The sequence below is a fragment of the Schistocerca americana genome, unplaced genomic scaffold (genome assembly GCF_021461395.2).
Source record: "Schistocerca americana isolate TAMUIC-IGC-003095 unplaced genomic scaffold, iqSchAmer2.1 HiC_scaffold_1646, whole genome shotgun sequence".
Lineage (NCBI taxonomy): Eukaryota > Metazoa > Arthropoda > Insecta > Orthoptera > Acrididae > Schistocerca > Schistocerca americana.
The window spans coordinates 1-23,792 of NW_025725735.1; the positions used below are offsets into that span (position 1 = coordinate 1).

Here is a 23,792-nt window from a genome sequence, read left to right on the forward strand (position 1 = left end):
AAAACTAACATTTTGCGTGTTGGGAGAGAAGCCGAACGCGAATTCTGCCGTGCTCCTACCTTGCACGAGTGCCAACGGCCATACCATGATGAATACACCGGTTCTCGTCCGATCACCGAAGTTAAGCATCATTTGGCCCGGTTAGTACTTGGATGGGGTGACCGCCTGGGAAACCCGGGTGCTGTTGGCTCCTTTCCTTTCTTTTTTGTTTTGTTATTATGTCGCTACCCCTGCCAGCCCAATTTTCAAACTACCTTTCTGTTGTGACAAAGATGCTTCCTTAACCCTTTTAAACTACTGTAATGGTAACAAAATGCAGTAATTAAAAAACTTAAAAAAAAGGTGCTGTTGGCTCCTTTCCTTTTTTTGTTTTGTTATTATGTCGCTACCCCTGCCAGCCCAATTTTCAAACTACCTTTCTGTTGTGACAAAGATGCTTCCTTAACCCTTTTAAACTACTGTAATGGTAACAAAATGCAGTAATTAAAAAACTTAAAAAAAAGGTGCTGTTGGCTCCTTTCCTTTTTTTGTTTTGTTATTATGTCGCTACCCCTGCCAGCCCAATTTTCAAACTACCTTTCTGTTGTGACAAAGATGCTTCCTTAAGCCTTTTAAACTACTGTAATGGTGCGAAAATGCAGTAATTAACTCAGTTTGAGGGAGAATGTGCTAACCAAGTTTGCCAAGAAGACTTTGAAAACGACAAAACAGTACGAATCGGCAGTTGATTTCTGAAATACGTCACCGCCTATTTTTGTGTAAAGTTCCAAATTTGATTTGTAATCACGAATTTATTCCTTAGTCGTCTCGTCACGTCTCGTCCCGCAGACGTTTGTCGTGCTTGCGCTGTCATATGGACCACGACCCGAGCGGCAGCGAGCGGCAGTCGAGCAAAGTCGGGACAAGTCGGGACGGGGACAGGGATAGGAATGGCGCGAATGCAGTGCAAACTACGCAGACACCTGGTGTGAGGCGAGGCGAGGAAGCCCACATCGCTACCAGTGGCGCCCTCCAGCACGACACTGCCACACCCCGCACAGGCCCTCCGCTGGACACCACGGACAAGATGCGTCCTCCGCTAGTGTCGAAGGCTGCACGCGCCCAGCGAATGACAGGAGGTGCAACGAGCAACAGTGCGTCTCACACACGCGGCGGTACGCCCGCTAATTCGGCCGTCGCTCGCTGGGACGCCGGGCGCGCCCCCCGCGCCGTCCTCGAGGAACTGGCTGTTGCAGAAGGAAGTGCTTTCGTCAAATGCGGCGGAAAACTAACATTTTGCGTGTTGGGAGAGAAGCCGAACGCGAATTCTGCCGTGCTCCTACCTTGCACGAGTGCCAACGGCCATACCATGATGAATACACCGGTTCTCGTCCGATCACCGAAGTTAAGCATCATTTGGCCCGGTTAGTACTTGGATGGGTGACCGCCTGGGAAACCCGGGTGCTGTTGGCTCCTTTCCTTTCTTTTTTGTTTTGTTATTATGTCGCTACCCCTGCCAGCCCAATTTTCAAACTACCTTTCTGTTGTGACAAAGATGCTTCCTTAACCCTTTTAAACTACTGTAATGGTAACAAAATGCAGTAATTAAAAAACTTAAAAAAAAGGTGCTGTTGGCTCCTTTCCTTTTTTTGTTTTGTTATTATGTCGCTACCCCTGCCAGCCCAATTTTCAAACTACCTTTCTGTTGTGACAAAGATGCTTCCTTAACCCTTTTAAACTACTGTAATGGTAACAAAATGCAGTAATTAAAAAACTTAAAAAAAAGGTGCTGTTGGCTCCTTTCCTTTTTTTGTTTTGTTATTATGTCGCTACCCCTGCCAGCCCAATTTTCAAACTACCTTTCTGTTGTGACAAAGATGCTTCCTTAAGCCTTTTAAACTACTGTAATGGTGCGAAAATGCAGTAATTAACTCAGTTTGAGGGAGAATGTGCTAACCAAGTTTGCCAAGAAGACTTTGAAAACGACAAAACAGTACGAATCGGCAGTTGATTTCTGAAATACGTCACCGCCTATTTTTGTGTAAAGTTCCAAATTTGATTTGTAATCACGAATTTATTCCTTAGTCGTCTCGTCACGTCTCGTCCCGCAGACGTTTGTCGTGCTTGCGCTGTCATATGGACCACGACCCGAGCGGCAGCGAGCGGCAGTCGAGCAAAGTCGGGACAAGTCGGGACGGGGACAGGGATAGGAATGGCGCGAATGCAGTGCAAACTACGCAGACACCTGGTGTGAGGCGAGGCGAGGAAGCCCACATCGCTACCAGTGGCGCCCTCCAGCACGACACTGCCACACCCCGCACAGGCCCTCCGCTGGACACCACGGACAAGATGCGTCCTCCGCTAGTGTCGAAGGCTGCACGCGCCCAGCGAATGACAGGAGGTGCAACGAGCAACAGTGCGTCTCACACACGCGGCGGTACGCCCGCTAATTCGGCCGTCGCTCGCTGGGACGCCGGGCGCGCCCCCCGCGCCGTCCTCGAGGAACTGGCTGTTGCAGAAGGAAGTGCTTTCGTCAAATGCGGCGGAAAACTAACATTTTGCGTGTTGGGAGAGAAGCCGAACGCGAATTCTGCCGTGCTCCTACCTTGCACGAGTGCCAACGGCCATACCATGATGAATACACCGGTTCTCGTCCGATCACCGAAGTTAAGCATCATTTGGCCCGGTTAGTACTTGGATGGGTGACCGCCTGGGAAACCCGGGTGCTGTTGGCTCCTTTCCTTTCTTTTTTGTTTTGTTATTATGTCGCTACCCCTGCCAGCCCAATTTTCAAACTACCTTTCTGTTGTGACAAAGATGCTTCCTTAACCCTTTTAAACTACTGTAATGGTAACAAAATGCAGTAATTAAAAAACTTAAAAAAAAGGTGCTGTTGGCTCCTTTCCTTTTTTTGTTTTGTTATTATGTCGCTACCCCTGCCAGCCCAATTTTCAAACTACCTTTCTGTTGTGACAAAGATGCTTCCTTAAGCCTTTTAAACTACTGTAATGGTGCGAAAATGCAGTAATTAACTCAGTTTGAGGGAGAATGTGCTAACCAAGTTTGCCAAGAAGACTTTGAAAACGACAAAACAGTACGAATCGGCAGTTGATTTCTGAAATACGTCACCGCCTATTTTTGTGTAAAGTTCCAAATTTGATTTGTAATCACGAATTTATTCCTTAGTCGTCTCGTCACGTCTCGTCCCGCAGACGTTTGTCGTGCTTGCGCTGTCATATGGACCACGACCCGAGCGGCAGCGAGCGGCAGTCGAGCAAAGTCGGGACAAGTCGGGACGGGGACAGGGATAGGAATGGCGCGAATGCAGTGCAAACTACGCAGACACCTGGTGTGAGGCGAGGCGAGGAAGCCCACATCGCTACCAGTGGCGCCCTCCAGCACGACACTGCCACACCCCGCACAGGCCCTCCGCTGGACACCACGGACAAGATGCGTCCTCCGCTAGTGTCGAAGGCTGCACGCGCCCAGCGAATGACAGGAGGTGCAACGAGCAACAGTGCGTCTCACACACGCGGCGGTGCGCCCGCTAATTCGGCCGTCGCTCGCTGGGACGCCGGGCGCGCCCCCAGCGCCGTCCTCGAGGAACTGGCTGTTGCAGAAGGAAGTACTTTCGTCAAATGCGGCGGAAAACTAACATTTTGTGTGTTGGGAGAGAAGCCGAACGCGAATTCTGCCGTCCTCCTACATTACACTAGTGCCAACGGCCATACCATGGTGAATACACCGGTTCTCGTCCGATCACCGAAGTTAAGCATCATCGGGCCCGGTTAGTACTTGGATGGGTGACCGCCTGGGAAACCCGGGTGCTGTTGGCTCCTTTCCTTTCTTTTTTGTTTTGTTATTATGTCGCTACCCCTGCCAGCCCAATTTTCAAACTACCTTTCTGTTGTGACAAAGATGCTTCCTTAACCCTTTTAAACTACTGTAATGGTAACAAAATGCAGTAATTAAAAAACTTAAAAAAAAGGTGCTGTTGGCTCCTTTCCTTTTTTTGTTTTGTTATTATGTCGCTACCCCTGCCAGCCCAATTTTCAAACTACCTTTCTGTTGTGACAAAGATGCTTCCTTAAGCCTTTTAAACTACTGTAATGGTGCGAAAATGCAGTAATTAACTCAGTTTGAGGGAGAATGTGCTAACCAAGTTTGCCAAGAAGACTTTGAAAACGACAAAACAGTACGAATCGGCAGTTGATTTCTGAAATACGTCACCGCCTATTTTTGTGTAAAGTTCCAAATTTGATTTGTAATCACGAATTTATTCCTTAGTCGTCTCGTCACGTCTCGTCCCGCAGACGTTTGTCGTGCTTGCGCTGTCATATGGACCACGACCCGAGCGGCAGCGAGCGGCAGTCGAGCAAAGTCGGGACAAGTCGGGACGGGGACAGGGATAGGAATGGCGCGAATGCAGTGCAAACTACGCAGACACCTGGTGTGAGGCGAGGCGAGGAAGCCCACATCGCTACCAGTGGCGCCCTCCAGCACGACACTGCCACACCCCGCACAGGCCCTCCGCTGGACACCACGGACAAGATGCGTCCTCCGCTAGTGTCGAAGGCTGCACGCGCCCAGCGAATGACAGGAGGTGCAACGAGCAACAGTGCGTCTCACACACGCGGCGGTGCGCCCGCTAATTCGGCCGTCGCTCGCTGGGACGCCGGGCGCGCCCCCAGCGCCGTCCTCGAGGAACTGGCTGTTGCAGAAGGAAGTACTTTCGTCAAATGCGGCGGAAAACTAACATTTTGTGTGTTGGGAGAGAAGCCGAACGCGAATTCTGCCGTCCTCCTACATTACACTAGTGCCAACGGCCATACCATGGTGAATACACCGGTTCTCGTCCGATCACCGAAGTTAAGCATCATCGGGCCCGGTTAGTACTTGGATGGGTGACCGCCTGGGAAACCCGGGTGCTGTTGGCTCCTTTCCTTTCTTTTTTGTTTTGTTATTATGTCGCTACCCCTGCCAGCCCAATTTTCAAACTACCTTTCTGTTGTGACAAAGATGCTTCCTTAACCCTTTTAAACTACTGTAATGGTAACAAAATGCAGTAATTAAAAAACTTAAAAAAAAGGTGCTGTTGGCTCCTTTCCTTTTTTTGTTTTGTTATTATGTCGCTACCCCTGCCAGCCCAATTTTCAAACTACCTTTCTGTTGTGACAAAGATGCTTCCTTAACCCTTTTAAACTACTGTAATGGTAACAAAATGCAGTAATTAAAAAACTTAAAAAAAAGGTGCTGTTGGCTCCTTTCCTTTTTTTGTTTTGTTATTATGTCGCTACCCCTGCCAGCCCAATTTTCAAACTACCTTTCTGTTGTGACAAAGATGCTTCCTTAAGCCTTTTAAACTACTGTAATGGTGCGAAAATGCAGTAATTAACTCAGTTTGAGGGAGAATGTGCTAACCAAGTTTGCCAAGAAGACTTTGAAAACGACAAAACAGTACGAATCGGCAGTTGATTTCTGAAATACGTCACCGCCTATTTTTGTGTAAAGTTCCAAATTTGATTTGTAATCACGAATTTATTCCTTAGTCGTCTCGTCACGTCTCGTCCCGCAGACGTTTGTCGTGCTTGCGCTGTCATATGGACCACGACCCGAGCGGCAGCGAGCGGCAGTCGAGCAAAGTCGGGACAAGTCGGGACGGGGACAGGGATAGGAATGGCGCGAATGCAGTGCAAACTACGCAGACACCTGGTGTGAGGCGAGGCGAGGAAGCCCACATCGCTACCAGTGGCGCCCTCCAGCACGACACTGCCACACCCCGCACAGGCCCTCCGCTGGACACCACGGACAAGATGCGTCCTCCGCTAGTGTCGAAGGCTGCACGCGCCCAGCGAATGACAGGAGGTGCAACGAGCAACAGTGCGTCTCACACACGCGGCGGTACGCCCGCTAATTCGGCCGTCGCTCGCTGGGACGCCGGGCGCGCCCCCCGCGCCGTCCTCGAGGAACTGGCTGTTGCAGAAGGAAGTGCTTTCGTCAAATGCGGCGGAAAACTAACATTTTGCGTGTTGGGAGAGAAGCCGAACGCGAATTCTGCCGTGCTCCTACCTTGCACGAGTGCCAACGGCCATACCATGATGAATACACCGGTTCTCGTCCGATCACCGAAGTTAAGCATCATTTGGCCCGGTTAGTACTTGGATGGGTGACCGCCTGGGAAACCCGGGTGCTGTTGGCTCCTTTCCTTTCTTTTTTGTTTTGTTATTATGTCGCTACCCCTGCCAGCCCAATTTTCAAACTACCTTTCTGTTGTGACAAAGATGCTTCCTTAACCCTTTTAAACTACTGTAATGGTAACAAAATGCAGTAATTAAAAAACTTAAAAAAAAGGTGCTGTTGGCTCCTTTCCTTTTTTTGTTTTGTTATTATGTCGCTACCCCTGCCAGCCCAATTTTCAAACTACCTTTCTGTTGTGACAAAGATGCTTCCTTAAGCCTTTTAAACTACTGTAATGGTGCGAAAATGCAGTAATTAACTCAGTTTGAGGGAGAATGTGCTAACCAAGTTTGCCAAGAAGACTTTGAAAACGACAAAACAGTACGAATCGGCAGTTGATTTCTGAAATACGTCACCGCCTATTTTTGTGTAAAGTTCCAAATTTGATTTGTAATCACGAATTTATTCCTTAGTCGTCTCGTCACGTCTCGTCCCGCAGACGTTTGTCGTGCTTGCGCTGTCATATGGACCACGACCCGAGCGGCAGCGAGCGGCAGTCGAGCAAAGTCGGGACAAGTCGGGACGGGGACAGGGATAGGAATGGCGCGAATGCAGTGCAAACTACGCAGACACCTGGTGTGAGGCGAGGCGAGGAAGCCCACATCGCTACCAGTGGCGCCCTCCAGCACGACACTGCCACACCCCGCACAGGCCCTCCGCTGGACACCACGGACAAGATGCGTCCTCCGCTAGTGTCGAAGGCTGCACGCGCCCAGCGAATGACAGGAGGTGCAACGAGCAACAGTGCGTCTCACACACGCGGCGGTGCGCCCGCTAATTCGGCCGTCGCTCGCTGGGACGCCGGGCGCGCCCCCAGCGCCGTCCTCGAGGAACTGGCTGTTGCAGAAGGAAGTACTTTCGTCAAATGCGGCGGAAAACTAACATTTTGTGTGTTGGGAGAGAAGCCGAACGCGAATTCTGCCGTCCTCCTACATTACACTAGTGCCAACGGCCATACCATGGTGAATACACCGGTTCTCGTCCGATCACCGAAGTTAAGCATCATCGGGCCCGGTTAGTACTTGGATGGGTGACCGCCTGGGAAACCCGGGTGCTGTTGGCTCCTTTCCTTTCTTTTTTGTTTTGTTATTATGTCGCTACCCCTGCCAGCCCAATTTTCAAACTACCTTTCTGTTGTGACAAAGATGCTTCCTTAACCCTTTTAAACTACTGTAATGGTAACAAAATGCAGTAATTAAAAAACTTAAAAAAAAGGTGCTGTTGGCTCCTTTCCTTTTTTTGTTTTGTTATTATGTCGCTACCCCTGCCAGCCCAATTTTCAAACTACCTTTCTGTTGTGACAAAGATGCTTCCTTAAGCCTTTTAAACTACTGTAATGGTGCGAAAATGCAGTAATTAACTCAGTTTGAGGGAGAATGTGCTAACCAAGTTTGCCAAGAAGACTTTGAAAACGACAAAACAGTACGAATCGGCAGTTGATTTCTGAAATACGTCACCGCCTATTTTTGTGTAAAGTTCCAAATTTGATTTGTAATCACGAATTTATTCCTTAGTCGTCTCGTCACGTCTCGTCCCGCAGACGTTTGTCGTGCTTGCGCTGTCATATGGACCACGACCCGAGCGGCAGCGAGCGGCAGTCGAGCAAAGTCGGGACAAGTCGGGACGGGGACAGGGATAGGAATGGCGCGAATGCAGTGCAAACTACGCAGACACCTGGTGTGAGGCGAGGCGAGGAAGCCCACATCGCTACCAGTGGCGCCCTCCAGCACGACACTGCCACACCCCGCACAGGCCCTCCGCTGGACACCACGGACAAGATGCGTCCTCCGCTAGTGTCGAAGGCTGCACGCGCCCAGCGAATGACAGGAGGTGCAACGAGCAACAGTGCGTCTCACACACGCGGCGGTGCGCCCGCTAATTCGGCCGTCGCTCGCTGGGACGCCGGGCGCGCCCCCAGCGCCGTCCTCGAGGAACTGGCTGTTGCAGAAGGAAGTACTTTCGTCAAATGCGGCGGAAAACTAACATTTTGTGTGTTGGGAGAGAAGCCGAACGCGAATTCTGCCGTCCTCCTACATTACACTAGTGCCAACGGCCATACCATGGTGAATACACCGGTTCTCGTCCGATCACCGAAGTTAAGCATCATCGGGCCCGGTTAGTACTTGGATGGGTGACCGCCTGGGAAACCCGGGTGCTGTTGGCTCCTTTCCTTTCTTTTTTGTTTTGTTATTATGTCGCTACCCCTGCCAGCCCAATTTTCAAACTACCTTTCTGTTGTGACAAAGATGCTTCCTTAACCCTTTTAAACTACTGTAATGGTAACAAAATGCAGTAATTAAAAAACTTAAAAAAAAGGTGCTGTTGGCTCCTTTCCTTTTTTTGTTTTGTTATTATGTCGCTACCCCTGCCAGCCCAATTTTCAAACTACCTTTCTGTTGTGACAAAGATGCTTCCTTAACCCTTTTAAACTACTGTAATGGTAACAAAATGCAGTAATTAAAAAACTTAAAAAAAAGGTGCTGTTGGCTCCTTTCCTTTTTTTGTTTTGTTATTATGTCGCTACCCCTGCCAGCCCAATTTTCAAACTACCTTTCTGTTGTGACAAAGATGCTTCCTTAAGCCTTTTAAACTACTGTAATGGTGCGAAAATGCAGTAATTAACTCAGTTTGAGGGAGAATGTGCTAACCAAGTTTGCCAAGAAGACTTTGAAAACGACAAAACAGTACGAATCGGCAGTTGATTTCTGAAATACGTCACCGCCTATTTTTGTGTAAAGTTCCAAATTTGATTTGTAATCACGAATTTATTCCTTAGTCGTCTCGTCACGTCTCGTCCCGCAGACGTTTGTCGTGCTTGCGCTGTCATATGGACCACGACCCGAGCGGCAGCGAGCGGCAGTCGAGCAAAGTCGGGACAAGTCGGGACGGGGACAGGGATAGGAATGGCGCGAATGCAGTGCAAACTACGCAGACACCTGGTGTGAGGCGAGGCGAGGAAGCCCACATCGCTACCAGTGGCGCCCTCCAGCACGACACTGCCACACCCCGCACAGGCCCTCCGCTGGACACCACGGACAAGATGCGTCCTCCGCTAGTGTCGAAGGCTGCACGCGCCCAGCGAATGACAGGAGGTGCAACGAGCAACAGTGCGTCTCACACACGCGGCGGTACGCCCGCTAATTCGGCCGTCGCTCGCTGGGACGCCGGGCGCGCCCCCCGCGCCGTCCTCGAGGAACTGGCTGTTGCAGAAGGAAGTGCTTTCGTCAAATGCGGCGGAAAACTAACATTTTGTGTGTTGGGAGAGAAGCCGAATGCGAATTCTGCCGTGCTCCTACCTTGCACGAGTGCCAACGGCCATACCATGATGAATACACCGGTTCTCGTCCGATCACCGAAGTTAAGCATCATTGGGCCCGGTTAGTACTTGGATGGGTGACCGCCTGGGAAACCCGGGTGCTGTTGGCTCCTTTCCTTTCTTTTTTGTTTTGTTATTATGTCGCTACCCCTGCCAGCCCAATTTTCAAACTACCTTTCTGTTGTGACAAAGATGCTTCCTTAACCCTTTTAAACTACTGTAATGGTAACAAAATGCAGTAATTAAAAAACTTAAAAAAAAGGTGCTGTTGGCTCCTTTCCTTTTTTTGTTTTGTTATTATGTCGCTACCCCTGCCAGCCCAATTTTCAAACTACCTTTCTGTTGTGACAAAGATGCTTCCTTAAGCCTTTTAAACTACTGTAATGGTGCGAAAATGCAGTAATTAACTCAGTTTGAGGGAGAATGTGCTAACCAAGTTTGCCAAGAAGACTTTGAAAACGACAAAACAGTACGAATCGGCAGTTGATTTCTGAAATACGTCACCGCCTATTTTTGTGTAAAGTTCCAAATTTGATTTGTAATCACGAATTTATTCCTTAGTCGTCTCGTCACGTCTCGTCCCGCAGACGTTTGTCGTGCTTGCGCTGTCATATGGACCACGACCCGAGCGGCAGCGAGCGGCAGTCGAGCAAAGTCGGGACAAGTCGGGACGGGGACAGGGATAGGAATGGCGCGAATGCAGTGCAAACTACGCAGACACCTGGTGTGAGGCGAGGCGAGGAAGCCCACATCGCTACCAGTGGCGCCCTCCAGCACGACACTGCCACACCCCGCACAGGCCCTCCGCTGGACACCACGGACAAGATGCGTCCTCCGCTAGTGTCGAAGGCTGCACGCGCCCAGCGAATGACAGGAGGTGCAACGAGCAACAGTGCGTCTCACACACGCGGCGGTGCGCCCGCTAATTCGGCCGTCGCTCGCTGGGACGCCGGGCGCGCCCCCAGCGCCGTCCTCGAGGAACTGGCTGTTGCAGAAGGAAGTACTTTCGTCAAATGCGGCGGAAAACTAACATTTTGTGTGTTGGGAGAGAAGCCGAACGCGAATTCTGCCGTCCTCCTACATTACACTAGTGCCAACGGCCATACCATGGTGAATACACCGGTTCTCGTCCGATCACCGAAGTTAAGCATCATCGGGCCCGGTTAGTACTTGGATGGGTGACCGCCTGGGAAACCCGGGTGCTGTTGGCTCCTTTCCTTTCTTTTTTGTTTTGTTATTATGTCGCTACCCCTGCCAGCCCAATTTTCAAACTACCTTTCTGTTGTGACAAAGATGCTTCCTTAACCCTTTTAAACTACTGTAATGGTAACAAAATGCAGTAATTAAAAAACTTAAAAAAAAGGTGCTGTTGGCTCCTTTCCTTTTTTTGTTTTGTTATTATGTCGCTACCCCTGCCAGCCCAATTTTCAAACTACCTTTTTGTTGTGACAAAGATGCTTCCTTAAGCCTTTTAAACTACTGTAATGGTGCGAAAATGCAGTAATTAACTCAGTTTGAGGGAGAATGTGCTAACCAAGTTTGCCAAGAAGACTTTGAAAACGACAAAACAGTACGAATCGGCAGTTGATTTCTGAAATACGTCACCGCCTATTTTTGTGTAAAGTTCCAAATTTGATTTGTAATCACGAATTTATTCCTTAGTCGTCTCGTCACGTCTCGTCCCGCAGACGTTTGTCGTGCTTGCGCTGTCATATGGACCACGACCCGAGCGGCAGCGAGCGGCAGTCGAGCAAAGTCGGGACAAGTCGGGACGGGGACAGGGATAGGAATGGCGCGAATGCAGTGCAAACTACGCAGACACCTGGTGTGAGGCGAGGCGAGGAAGCCCACATCGCTACCAGTGGCGCCCTCCAGCACGACACTGCCACACCCCGCACAGGCCCTCCGCTGGACACCACGGACAAGATGCGTCCTCCGCTAGTGTCGAAGGCTGCACGCGCCCAGCGAATGACAGGAGGTGCAACGAGCAACAGTGCGTCTCACACACGCGGCGGTACGCCCGCTAATTCGGCCGTCGCTCGCTGGGACGCCGGGCGCGCCCCCCGCGCCGTCCTCGAGGAACTGGCTGTTGCAGAAGGAAGTGCTTTCGTCAAATGCGGCGGAAAACTAACATTTTGTGTGTTGGGAGAGAAGCCGAATGCGAATTCTGCCGTGCTCCTACCTTGCACGAGTGCCAACGGCCATACCATGATGAATACACCGGTTCTCGTCCGATCACCGAAGTTAAGCATCATTGGGCCCGGTTAGTACTTGGATGGGTGACCGCCTGGGAAACCCGGGTGCTGTTGGCTCCTTTCCTTTCTTTTTTGTTTTGTTATTATGTCGCTACCCCTGCCAGCCCAATTTTCAAACTACCTTTCTGTTGTGACAAAGATGCTTCCTTAATCCTTTTAAACTACTGTAATGGTAACAAAATGCAGTAATTAAAAAACTTAAAAAAAAGGTGCTGTTGGCTCCTTTCCTTTTTTTGTTTTGTTATTATGTCGCTACCCCTGCCAGCCCAATTTTCAAACTACCTTTCTGTTGTGACAAAGATGCTTCCTTAACCCTTTTAAACTACTGTAATGGTAACAAAATGCAGTAATTAAAAAACTTAAAAAAAAGGTGCTGTTGGCTCCTTTCCTTTTTTTGTTTTGTTATTATGTCGCTACCCCTGCCAGCCCAATTTTCAAACTACCTTTCTGTTGTGACAAAGATGCTTCCTTAACCCTTTTAAACTACTGTAATGGTAACAAAATGCAGTAATTAAAAAACTTAAAAAAAAGGTGCTGTTGGCTCCTTTCCTTTTTTTGTTTTGTTATTATGTCGCTACCCCTGCCAGCCCAATTTTCAAACTACCTTTCTGTTGTGACAAAGATGCTTCCTTAAGCCTTTTAAACTACTGTAATGGTGCGAAAATGCAGTAATTAACTCAGTTTGAGGGAGAATGTGCTAACCAAGTTTGCCAAGAAGACTTTGAAAACGACAAAACAGTACGAATCGGCAGTTGATTTCTGAAATACGTCACCGCCTATTTTTGTGTAAAGTTCCAAATTTGATTTGTAATCACGAATTTATTCCTTAGTCGTCTCGTCACGTCTCGTCCCGCAGACGTTTGTCGTGCTTGCGCTGTCATATGGACCACGACCCGAGCGGCAGCGAGCGGCAGTCGAGCAAAGTCGGGACAAGTCGGGACGGGGACAGGGATAGGAATGGCGCGAATGCAGTGCAAACTACGCAGACACCTGGTGTGAGGCGAGGCGAGGAAGCCCACATCGCTACCAGTGGCGCCCTCCAGCACGACACTGCCACACCCCGCACAGGCCCTCCGCTGGACACCACGGACAAGATGCGTCCTCCGCTAGTGTCGAAGGCTGCACGCGCCCAGCGAATGACAGGAGGTGCAACGAGCAACAGTGCGTCTCACACACGCGGCGGTACGCCCGCTAATTCGGCCGTCGCTCGCTGGGACGCCGGGCGCGCCCCCCGCGCCGTCCTCGAGGAACTGGCTGTTGCAGAAGGAAGTGCTTTCGTCAAATGCGGCGGAAAACTAACATTTTGTGTGTTGGGAGAGAAGCCGAATGCGAATTCTGCCGTGCTCCTACCTTGCACGAGTGCCAACGGCCATACCATGATGAATACACCGGTTCTCGTCCGATCACCGAAGTTAAGCATCATTGGGCCCGGTTAGTACTTGGATGGGTGACCGCCTGGGAAACCCGGGTGCTGTTGGCTCCTTTCCTTTCTTTTTTGTTTTGTTATTATGTCGCTACCCCTGCCAGCCCAATTTTCAAACTACCTTTCTGTTGTGACAAAGATGCTTCCTTAACCCTTTTAAACTACTGTAATGGTAACAAAATGCAGTAATTAAAAAACTTAAAAAAAAGGTGCTGTTGGCTCCTTTCCTTTTTTTGTTTTGTTATTATGTCGCTACCCCTGCCAGCCCAATTTTCAAACTACCTTTCTGTTGTGACAAAGATGCTTCCTTAAGCCTTTTAAACTACTGTAATGGTGCGAAAATGCAGTAATTAACTCAGTTTGAGGGAGAATGTGCTAACCAAGTTTGCCAAGAAGACTTTGAAAACGACAAAACAGTACGAATCGGCAGTTGATTTCTGAAATACGTCACCGCCTATTTTTGTGTAAAGTTCCAAATTTGATTTGTAATCACGAATTTATTCCTTAGTCGTCTCGTCACGTCTCGTCCCGCAGACGTTTGTCGTGCTTGCGCTGTCATATGGACCACGACCCGAGCGGCAGCGAGCGGCAGTCGAGCAAAGTCGGGACAAGTCGGGACGGGGACAGGGATAGGAATGGCGCGAATGCAGTGCAAACTACGCAGACACCTGGTGTGAGGCGAGGCGAGGAAGCCCACATCGCTACCAGTGGCGCCCTCCAGCACGACACTGCCACACCCCGCACAGGCCCTCCGCTGGACACCACGGACAAGATGCGTCCTCCGCTAGTGTCGAAGGCTGCACGCGCCCAGCGAATGACAGGAGGTGCAACGAGCAACAGTGCGTCTCACACACGCGGCGGTACGCCCGCTAATTCGGCCGTCGCTCGCTGGGACGCCGGGCGCGCCCCCCGCGCCGTCCTCGAGGAACTGGCTGTTGCAGAAGGAAGTGCTTTCGTCAAATGCGGCGGAAAACTAACATTTTGTGTGTTGGGAGAGAAGCCGAATGCGAATTCTGCCGTGCTCCTACCTTGCACGAGTGCCAACGGCCATACCATGATGAATACACCGGTTCTCGTCCGATCACCGAAGTTAAGCATCATTGGGCCCGGTTAGTACTTGGATGGGTGACCGCCTGGGAAACCCGGGTGCTGTTGGCTCCTTTCCTTTCTTTTTTGTTTTGTTATTATGTCGCTACCCCTGCCAGCCCAATTTTCAAACTACCTTTCTGTTGTGACAAAGATGCTTCCTTAACCCTTTTAAACTACTGTAATGGTAACAAAATGCAGTAATTAAAAAACTTAAAAAAAAGGTGCTGTTGGCTCCTTTCCTTTTTTTGTTTTGTTATTATGTCGCTACCCCTGCCAGCCCAATTTTCAAACTACCTTTCTGTTGTGACAAAGATGCTTCCTTAAGCCTTTTAAACTACTGTAATGGTGCGAAAATGCAGTAATTAACTCAGTTTGAGGGAGAATGTGCTAACCAAGTTTGCCAAGAAGACTTTGAAAACGACAAAACAGTACGAATCGGCAGTTGATTTCTGAAATACGTCACCGCCTATTTTTGTGTAAAGTTCCAAATTTGATTTGTAATCACGAATTTATTCCTTAGTCGTCTCGTCACGTCTCGTCCCGCAGACGTTTGTCGTGCTTGCGCTGTCATATGGACCACGACCCGAGCGGCAGCGAGCGGCAGTCGAGCAAAGTCGGGACAAGTCGGGACGGGGACAGGGATAGGAATGGCGCGAATGCAGTGCAAACTACGCAGACACCTGGTGTGAGGCGAGGCGAGGAAGCCCACATCGCTACCAGTGGCGCCCTCCAGCACGACACTGCCACACCCCGCACAGGCCCTCCGCTGGACACCACGGACAAGATGCGTCCTCCGCTAGTGTCGAAGGCTGCACGCGCCCAGCGAATGACAGGAGGTGCAACGAGCAACAGTGCGTCTCACACACGCGGCGGTACGCCCGCTAATTCGGCCGTCGCTCGCTGGGACGCCGGGCGCGCCCCCCGCGCCGTCCTCGAGGAACTGGCTGTTGCAGAAGGAAGTGCTTTCGTCAAATGCGGCGGAAAACTAACATTTTGTGTGTTGGGAGAGAAGCCGAATGCGAATTCTGCCGTGCTCCTACCTTGCACGAGTGCCAACGGCCATACCATGATGAATACACCGGTTCTCGTCCGATCACCGAAGTTAAGCATCATTGGGCCCGGTTAGTACTTGGATGGGTGACCGCCTGGGAAACCCGGGTGCTGTTGGCTCCTTTCCTTTCTTTTTTGTTTTGTTATTATGTCGCTACCCCTGCCAGCCCAATTTTCAAACTACCTTTCTGTTGTGACAAAGATGCTTCCTTAACCCTTTTAAACTACTGTAATGGTAACAAAATGCAGTAATTAAAAAACTTAAAAAAAAGGTGCTGTTGGCTCCTTTCCTTTTTTTGTTTTGTTATTATGTCGCTACCCCTGCCAGCCCAATTTTCAAACTACCTTTCTGTTGTGACAAAGATGCTTCCTTAAGCCTTTTAAACTACTGTAATGGTGCGAAAATGCAGTAATTAACTCAGTTTGAGGGAGAATGTGCTAACCAAGTTTGCCAAGAAGACTTTGAAAACGACAAAACAGTACGAATCGGCAGTTGATTTCTGAAATACGTCACCGCCTATTTTTGTGTAAAGTTCCAAATTTGATTTGTAATCACGAATTTATTCCTTAGTCGTCTCGTCACGTCTCGTCCCGCAGACGTTTGTCGTGCTTGCGCTGTCATATGGACCACGACCCGAGCGGCAGCGAGCGGCAGTCGAGCAAAGTCGGGACAAGTCGGGACGGGGACAGGGATAGGAATGGCGCGAATGCAGTGCAAACTACGCAGACACCTGGTGTGAGGCGAGGCGAGGAAGCCCACATCGCTACCAGTGGCGCCCTCCAGCACGACACTGCCACACCCCGCACAGGCCCTCCGCTGGACACCACGGACAAGATGCGTCCTCCGCTAGTGTCGAAGGCTGCACGCGCCCAGCGAATGACAGGAGGTGCAACGAGCAACAGTGCGTCTCACACACGCGGCGGTACGCCCGCTAATTCGGCCGTCGCTCGCTGGGACGCCGGGCGCGCCCCCCGCGCCGTCCTCGAGGAACTGGCTGTTGCAGAAGGAAGTGCTTTCGTCAAATGCGGCGGAAAACTAACATTTTGTGTGTTGGGAGAGAAGCCGAATGCGAATTCTGCCGTGCTCCTACCTTGCACGAGTGCCAACGGCCATACCATGATGAATACACCGGTTCTCGTCCGATCACCGAAGTTAAGCATCATTGGGCCCGGTTAGTACTTGGATGGGTGACCGCCTGGGAAACCCGGGTGCTGTTGGCTCCTTTCCTTTCTTTTTTGTTTTGTTATTATGTCGCTACCCCTGCCAGCCCAATTTTCAAACTACCTTTCTGTTGTGACAAAGATGCTTCCTTAACCCTTTTAAACTACTGTAATGGTAACAAAATGCAGTAATTAAAAAACTTAAAAAAAAGGTGCTGTTGGCTCCTTTCCTTTTTTTGTTTTGTTATTATGTCGCTACCCCTGCCAGCCCAATTTTCAAACTACCTTTCTGTTGTGACAAAGATGCTTCCTTAAGCCTTTTAAACTACTGTAATGGTGCGAAAATGCAGTAATTAACTCAGTTTGAGGGAGAATGTGCTAACCAAGTTTGCCAAGAAGACTTTGAAAACGACAAAACAGTACGAATCGGCAGTTGATTTCTGAAATACGTCACCGCCTATTTTTGTGTAAAGTTCCAAATTTGATTTGTAATCACGAATTTATTCCTTAGTCGTCTCGTCACGTCTCGTCCCGCAGACGTTTGTCGTGCTTGCGCTGTCATATGGACCACGACCCGAGCGGCAGCGAGCGGCAGTCGAGCAAAGTCGGGACAAGTCGGGACGGGGACAGGGATAGGAATGGCGCGAATGCAGTGCAAACTACGCAGACACCTGGTGTGAGGCGAGGCGAGGAAGCCCACATCGCTACCAGTGGCGCCCTCCAGCACGACACTGCCACACCCCGCACAGGCCCTCCGCTGGACACCACGGACAAGATGCGTCCTCCGCTAGTGTCGAAGGCTGCACGCGCCCAGCGAATGACAGGAGGTGCAACGAGCAACAGTGCGTCTCACACACGCGGCGGTACGCCCGCTAATTCGGCCGTCGCTCGCTGGGACGCCGGGCGCGCCCCCCGCGCCGTCCTCGAGGAACTGGCTGTTGCAGAAGGAAGTGCTTTCGTCAAATGCGGCGGAAAACTAACATTTTGCGTGTTGGGAGAGAAGCCGAACGCGAATTCTGCCGTGCTCCTACCTTGCACGAGTGCCAACGGCCATACCATGATGAATACACCGGTTCTCGTCCGATCACCGAAGTTAAGCATCATTTGGCCCGGTTAGTACTTGGATGGGTGACCGCCTGGGAAACCCGGGTGCTGTTGGCTCCTTTCCTTTCTTTTTTGTTTTGTTATTATGTCGCTACCCCTGCCAGCCCAATTTTCAAACTACCTTTCTGTTGTGACAAAGATGCTTCCTTAACCCTTTTAAACTACTGTAATGGTAACAAAATGCAGTAATTAAAAAACTTAAAAAAAAGGTGCTGTTGGCTCCTTTCCTTTTTTTGTTTTGTTATTATGTCGCTACCCCTGCCAGCCCAATTTTCAAACTACCTTTCTGTTGTGACAAAGATGCTTCCTTAACCCTTTTAAACTACTGTAATGGTAACAAAATGCAGTAATTAAAAAACTTAAAAAAAAAGGTGCTGTTGGCTCCTTTCCTTTTTTTGTTTTGTTATTATGTCGCTACCCCTGCCAGCCCAATTTTCAAACTACCTTTCTGTTGTGACAAAGATGCTTCCTTAAGCCTTTTAAACTACTGTAATGGTGCGAAAATGCAGTAATTAACTCAGTTTGAGGGAGAATGTGCTAACCAAGTTTGCCAAGAAGACTTTGAAAACGACAAAACAGTACGAATCGGCAGTTGATTTCTGAAATACGTCACCGCCTATTTTTGTGTAAAGTTCCAAATTTGATTTGTAATCACGAATTTATTCCTTAGTCGTCTCGTCACGTCTCGTCCCGCAGACGTTTGTCGTGCTTGCGCTGTCATATGGACCACGACCCGAGCGGCAGCGAGCGGCAGTCGAGCAAAGTCGGGACAAGTCGGGACGGGGACAGGGATAGGAATGGCGCGAATGCAGTGCAAACTACGCAGACACCTGGTGTGAGGCGAGGCGAGGAAGCCCACATCGCTACCAGTGGCGCCCTCCAGCACGACACTGCCACACCCCGCACAGGCCCTCCGCTGGACACCACGGACAAGATGCGTCCTCCGCTAGTGTCGAAGGCTGCACGCGCCCAGCGAATGACAGGAGGTGCAACGAGCAACAGTGCGTCTCACACACGCGGCGGTACGCCCGCTAATTCGGCCGTCGCTCGCTGGGACGCCGGGCGCGCCCCCCGCGCCGTCCTCGAGGAACTGGCTGTTGCAGAAGGAAGTGCTTTCGTCAAATGCGGCGGAAAACTAACATTTTGTGTGTTGGGAGAGAAGCCGAATGCGAATTCTGCCGTGCTCCTACCTTGCACGAGTGCCAACGGCCATACCATGATGAATACACCGGTTCTCGTCCGATCACCGAAGTTAAGCATCATTGGGCCCGGTTAGTACTTGGATGGGTGACCGCCTGGGAAACCCGGGTGCTGTTGGCTCCTTTCCTTTCTTTTTTGTTTTGTTATTATGTCGCTACCCCTGCCAGCCCAATTTTCAAACTACCTTTCTGTTGTGACAAAGATGCTTCCTTAACCCTTTTAAACTACTGTAATGGTAACAAAATGCAGTAATTAAAAAACTTAAAAAAAAGGTGCTGTTGGCTCCTTTCCTTTTTTTGTTTTGTTATTATGTCGCTACCCCTGCCAGCCCAATTTCAAACTACCTTTCTGTTGTGACAAAGATGCTTCCTTAAGCCTTTTAAACTACTGTAATGGTGCGAAAATGCAGTAATTAACTCAGTTTGAGGGAGAATGTGCTAACCAAGTTTGCCAAGAAGACTTTGAAAACGACAAAACAGTACGAATCGGCAGTTGATTTCTGAAATACGTCACCGCCTATTTTTGTGTAAAGTTCCAAATTTGATTTGTAATCACGAATTTATTCCTTAGTCGTCTCGTCACGTCTCGTCCCGCAGACGTTTGTCGTGCTTGCGCTGTCATATGGACCACGACCCGAGCGGCAGCGAGCGGCAGTCGAGCAAAGTCGGGACAAGTCGGGACGGGGACAGGGATAGGAATGGCGCGAATGCAGTGCAAACTACGCAGACACCTGGTGTGAGGCGAGGCGAGGAAGCCCACATCGCTACCAGTGGCGCCCTCCAGCACGACACTGCCACACCCCGCACAGGCCCTCCGCTGGACACCACGGACAAGATGCGTCCTCCGCTAGTGTCGAAGGCTGCACGCGCCCAGCGAATGACAGGAGGTGCAACGAGCAACAGTGCGTCTCACACACGCGGCGGTACGCCCGCTAATTCGGCCGTCGCTCGCTGGGACGCCGGGCGCGCCCCCCGCGCCGTCCTCGAGGAACTGGCTGTTGCAGAAGGAAGTGCTTTCGTCAAATGCGGCGGAAAACTAACATTTTGCGTGTTGGGAGAGAAGCCGAACGCGAATTCTGCCGTGCTCCTACCTTGCACGAGTGCCAACGGCCATACCATGATGAATACACCGGTTCTCGTCCGATCACCGAAGTTAAGCATCATTTGGCCCGGTTAGTACTTGGATGGGTGACCGCCTGGGAAACCCGGGTGCTGTTGGCTCCTTTCCTTTCTTTTTTGTTTTGTTATTATGTCGCTACCCCTGCCAGCCCAATTTTCAAACTACCTTTCTGTTGTGACAAAGATGCTTCCTTAACCCTTTTAAACTACTGTAATGGTAACAAAATGCAGTAATTAAAAAACTTAAAAAAAAGGTGCTGTTGGCTCCTTTCCTTTTTTTGTTTTGTTATTATGTCGCTACCCCTGCCAGCCCAATTTTCAAACTACCTTTCTGTTGTGACAAAGATGCTTCCTTAACCCTTTTAAACTACTGTAATGGTAACAAAATGCAGTAATTAAAAAACTTAAAAAAAAGGTGCTGTTGGCTCCTTTCCTTTTTTTGTTTTGTTATTATGTCGCTACCCCTGCCAGCCCAATTTTCAAACTACCTTTCTGTTGTGACAAAGATGCTTCCTTAAGCCTTTTAAACTACTGTAATGGTGCGAAAATGCAGTAATTAACTCAGTTTGAGGGAGAATGTGCTAACCAAGTTTGCCAAGAAGACTTTGAAAACGACAAAACAGTACGAATCGGCAGTTGATTTCTGAAATACGTCACCGCCTATTTTTGTGTAAAGTTCCAAATTTGATTTGTAATCACGAATTTATTCCTTAGTCGTCTCGTCACGTCTCGTCCCGCAGACGTTTGTCGTGCTTGCGCTGTCATATGGACCACGACCCGAGCGGCAGCGAGCGGCAGTCGAGCAAAGTCGGGACAAGTCGGGACGGGGACAGGGATAGGAATGGCGCGAATGCAGTGCAAACTACGCAGACACCTGGTGTGAGGCGAGGCGAGGAAGCCCACATCGCTACCAGTGGCGCCCTCCAGCACGACACTGCCACACCCCGCACAGGCCCTCCGCTGGACACCACGGACAAGATGCGTCCTCCGCTAGTGTCGAAGGCTGCACGCGCCCAGCGAATGACAGGAGGTGCAACGAGCAACAGTGCGTCTCACACACGCGGCGGTACGCCCGCTAATTCGGCCGTCGCTCGCTGGGACGCCGGGCGCGCCCCCCGCGCCGTCCTCGAGGAACTGGCTGTTGCAGAAGGAAGTGCTTTCGTCAAATGCGGCGGAAAACTAACATTTTGTGTGTTGGGAGAGAAGCCGAATGCGAATTCTGCCGTGCTCCTACCTTGCACGAGTGCCAACGGCCATACCATGATGAATACACCGGTTCTCGTCCGATCACCGAAGTTAAGCATCATTGGGCCCGGTTAGTACTTGGATGGGTGACCGCCTGGGAAACCCGGGTGCTGTTGGCTCCTTTCCTTTCTTTTTTGTTTTGTTATTATGTCGCTACCCCTGCCAGCCCAATTTTCAAACTACCTTTCTGTTGTGACAAAGATGCTTCCTTAACCCTTTTAAACTACTGTAATGGTAACAAAATGCAGTAATTAAAAAACTTAAAAAAAAGGTGCTGTTGGCTCCTTTCCTTTTTTTGTTTTGTTATTATGTCGCTACCCCTGCCAGCCCAATTTTCAAACTACCTTTCTGTTGTGACAAAGATGCTTCCTTAAGCCTTTTAAACTACTGTAATGGTGCGAAAATGCAGTAATTAACTCAGTTTGAGGGAGAATGTGCTAACCAAGTTTGCCAAGAAGACTTTGAAAACGACAAAACAGTACGAATCGGCAGTTGATTTCTGAAATACGTCACCGCCTATTTTTGTGTAAAGTTCCAAATTTGATTTGTAATCACGAATTTATTCCTTAGTCGTCTCGTCACGTCTCGTCCCGCAGACGTTTGTCGTGCTTGCGCTGTCATATGGACCACGACCCGAGCGGCAGCGAGCGGCAGTCGAGCAAAGTCGGGACAAGTCGGGACGGGGACAGGGATAGGAATGGCGCGAATGCAGTGCAAACTACGCAGACACCTGGTGTGAGGCGAGGCGAGGAAGCCCACATCGCTACCAGTGGCGCCCTCCAGCACGACACTGCCACACCCCGCACAGGCCCTCCGCTGGACACCACGGACAAGATGCGTCCTCCGCTAGTGTCGAAGGCTGCACGCGCCCAGCGAATGACAGGAGGTGCAACGAGCAACAGTGCGTCTCACACACGCGGCGGTACGCCCGCTAATTCGGCCGTCGCTCGCTGGGACGCCGGGCGCGCCCCCCGCGCCGTCCTCGAGGAACTGGCTGTTGCAGAAGGAAGTGCTTTCGTCAAATGCGGCGGAAAACTAACATTTTGTGTGTTGGGAGAGAAGCCGAATGCGAATTCTGCCGTGCTCCTACCTTGCACGAGTGCCAACGGCCATACCATGATGAATACACCGGTTCTCGTCCGATCACCGAAGTTAAGCATCATTGGGCCCGGTTAGTACTTGGATGGGTGACCGCCTGGGAAACCCGGGTGCTGTTGGCTCCTTTCCTTTCTTTTTTGTTTTGTTATTATGTCGCTACCCCTGCCAGCCCAATTTTCAAACTACCTTTCTGTTGTGACAAAGATGCTTCCTTAACCCTTTTAAACTACTGTAATGGTAACAAAATGCAGTAATTAAAAAACTTAAAAAAAAAGGTGCTGTTGGCTCCTTTCCTTTTTTTGTTTTGTTATTATGTCGCTACCCCTGCCAGCCCAATTTTCAAACTACCTTTCTGTTGTGACAAAGATGCTTCCTTAAGCCTTTTAAACTACTGTAATGGTGCGAAAATGCAGTAATTAACTCAGTTTGAGGGAGAATGTGCTAACCAAGTTTGCCAAGAAGACTTTGAAAACGACAAAACAGTACGAATCGGCAGTTGATTTCTGAAATACGTCACCGCCTATTTTTGTGTAAAGTTCCAAATTTGATTTGTAATCACGAATTTATTCCTTAGTCGTCTCGTCACGTCTCGTCCCGCAGACGTTTGTCGTGCTTGCGCTGTCATATGGACCACGACCCGAGCGGCAGCGAGCGGCAGTCGAGCAAAGTCGGGACAAGTCGGGACGGGGACAGGGATAGGAATGGCGCGAATGCAGTGCAAACTACGCAGACACCTGGTGTGAGGCGAGGCGAGGAAGCCCACATCGCTACCAGTGGCGCCCTCCAGCACGACACTGCCACACCCCGCACAGGCCCTCCGCTGGACACCACGGACAAGATGCGTCCTCCGCTAGTGTCGAAGGCTGCACGCGCCCAGCGAATGACAGGAGGTGCAACGAGCAACAGTGCGTCTCACACACGCGGCGGTACGCCCGCTAATTCGGCCGTCGCTCGCTGGGACGCCGGGCGCGCCCCCCGCGCCGTCCTCGAGGAACTGGCTGTTGCAGAAGGAAGTGCTTTCGTCAAATGCGGCGGAAAACTAACATTTTGCGTGTTGGGAGAGAAGCCGAACGCGAATTCTGCCGTGCTCCTACCTTGCACGAGTGCCAACGGCCATACCATGATGAATACACCGGTTCTCGTCCGATCACCGAAGTTAAGCATCATTTGGCCCGGTTAGTACTTGGATGGGTGACCGCCTGGGAAACCCGGGTGCTGTTGGCTCCTTTCCTTTCTTTTTTGTTTTGTTATTATGTCGCTACCCCTGCCAGCCCAATTTTCAAACTACCTTTCTGTTGTGACAAAGATGCTTCCTTAACCCTTTTAAACTACTGTAATGGTAACAAAATGCAGTAATTAAAAAACTTAAAAAAAAGGTGCTGTTGGCTCCTTTCCTTTTTTTGTTTTGTTATTATGTCGCTACCCCTGCCAGCCCAATTTTCAAACTACCTTTCTGTTGTGACAAAGATGCTTCCTTAACCCTTTTAAACTACTGTAATGGTAACAAAATGCAGTAA

At 50.1% G+C, this 23,792-nt stretch overlaps 21 non-coding genes across 21 annotated transcripts; all 21 read left to right on the forward strand.

Annotated features, from left to right (window-relative positions):
* Positions 1-70: 70 nt before the first annotated feature.
* Positions 71-190, forward strand: LOC124570529. The gene has a single exon (XR_006971725.1). It is a non-coding gene; the product is annotated as a 5S ribosomal RNA (ribosomal RNA).
* Positions 191-1,333: 1,143 nt separating this feature from the next.
* Positions 1,334-1,452, forward strand: LOC124570521. The gene has a single exon (XR_006971718.1). It is a non-coding gene; the product is annotated as a 5S ribosomal RNA (ribosomal RNA).
* Positions 1,453-2,595: 1,143 nt separating this feature from the next.
* On the forward strand, positions 2,596-2,714 carry LOC124570523. The gene has a single exon (XR_006971720.1). It is a non-coding gene; the product is annotated as a 5S ribosomal RNA (ribosomal RNA).
* Positions 2,715-3,696: 982 nt separating this feature from the next.
* Positions 3,697-3,815, forward strand: LOC124570515. The gene has a single exon (XR_006971713.1). It is a non-coding gene; the product is annotated as a 5S ribosomal RNA (ribosomal RNA).
* A 982-nt stretch (positions 3,816-4,797) lies between these two features.
* Positions 4,798-4,916, forward strand: LOC124570517. Its single transcript, XR_006971714.1, has one exon. It is a non-coding gene; the product is annotated as a 5S ribosomal RNA (ribosomal RNA).
* A 1,143-nt stretch (positions 4,917-6,059) lies between these two features.
* Positions 6,060-6,178, forward strand: LOC124570524. Its single transcript, XR_006971721.1, has one exon. It is a non-coding gene; the product is annotated as a 5S ribosomal RNA (ribosomal RNA).
* Positions 6,179-7,160: 982 nt separating this feature from the next.
* On the forward strand, positions 7,161-7,279 carry LOC124570518. The gene has a single exon (XR_006971715.1). It is a non-coding gene; the product is annotated as a 5S ribosomal RNA (ribosomal RNA).
* Positions 7,280-8,261: 982 nt separating this feature from the next.
* Positions 8,262-8,380, forward strand: LOC124570519. The gene has a single exon (XR_006971716.1). It is a non-coding gene; the product is annotated as a 5S ribosomal RNA (ribosomal RNA).
* A 1,143-nt stretch (positions 8,381-9,523) lies between these two features.
* Positions 9,524-9,642, forward strand: LOC124570510. The gene has a single exon (XR_006971708.1). It is a non-coding gene; the product is annotated as a 5S ribosomal RNA (ribosomal RNA).
* A 982-nt stretch (positions 9,643-10,624) lies between these two features.
* Positions 10,625-10,743, forward strand: LOC124570520. The gene has a single exon (XR_006971717.1). It is a non-coding gene; the product is annotated as a 5S ribosomal RNA (ribosomal RNA).
* Positions 10,744-11,725: 982 nt separating this feature from the next.
* Positions 11,726-11,844, forward strand: LOC124570522. Its single transcript, XR_006971719.1, has one exon. It is a non-coding gene; the product is annotated as a 5S ribosomal RNA (ribosomal RNA).
* Positions 11,845-13,148: 1,304 nt separating this feature from the next.
* LOC124570530 lies at positions 13,149-13,267 on the forward strand. Its single transcript, XR_006971726.1, has one exon. It is a non-coding gene; the product is annotated as a 5S ribosomal RNA (ribosomal RNA).
* A 982-nt stretch (positions 13,268-14,249) lies between these two features.
* LOC124570531 lies at positions 14,250-14,368 on the forward strand. The gene has a single exon (XR_006971727.1). It is a non-coding gene; the product is annotated as a 5S ribosomal RNA (ribosomal RNA).
* A 982-nt stretch (positions 14,369-15,350) lies between these two features.
* LOC124570532 lies at positions 15,351-15,469 on the forward strand. The gene has a single exon (XR_006971728.1). It is a non-coding gene; the product is annotated as a 5S ribosomal RNA (ribosomal RNA).
* A 982-nt stretch (positions 15,470-16,451) lies between these two features.
* On the forward strand, positions 16,452-16,570 carry LOC124570511. The gene has a single exon (XR_006971709.1). It is a non-coding gene; the product is annotated as a 5S ribosomal RNA (ribosomal RNA).
* A 982-nt stretch (positions 16,571-17,552) lies between these two features.
* On the forward strand, positions 17,553-17,671 carry LOC124570525. The gene has a single exon (XR_006971722.1). It is a non-coding gene; the product is annotated as a 5S ribosomal RNA (ribosomal RNA).
* Positions 17,672-18,815: 1,144 nt separating this feature from the next.
* LOC124570512 lies at positions 18,816-18,934 on the forward strand. The gene has a single exon (XR_006971710.1). It is a non-coding gene; the product is annotated as a 5S ribosomal RNA (ribosomal RNA).
* Positions 18,935-19,915: 981 nt separating this feature from the next.
* Positions 19,916-20,034, forward strand: LOC124570526. The gene has a single exon (XR_006971723.1). It is a non-coding gene; the product is annotated as a 5S ribosomal RNA (ribosomal RNA).
* A 1,143-nt stretch (positions 20,035-21,177) lies between these two features.
* Positions 21,178-21,296, forward strand: LOC124570513. Its single transcript, XR_006971711.1, has one exon. It is a non-coding gene; the product is annotated as a 5S ribosomal RNA (ribosomal RNA).
* Positions 21,297-22,278: 982 nt separating this feature from the next.
* Positions 22,279-22,397, forward strand: LOC124570514. Its single transcript, XR_006971712.1, has one exon. It is a non-coding gene; the product is annotated as a 5S ribosomal RNA (ribosomal RNA).
* Positions 22,398-23,380: 983 nt separating this feature from the next.
* On the forward strand, positions 23,381-23,499 carry LOC124570528. The gene has a single exon (XR_006971724.1). It is a non-coding gene; the product is annotated as a 5S ribosomal RNA (ribosomal RNA).
* The last annotated feature ends 293 nt before the right edge of the window (positions 23,500-23,792 follow it).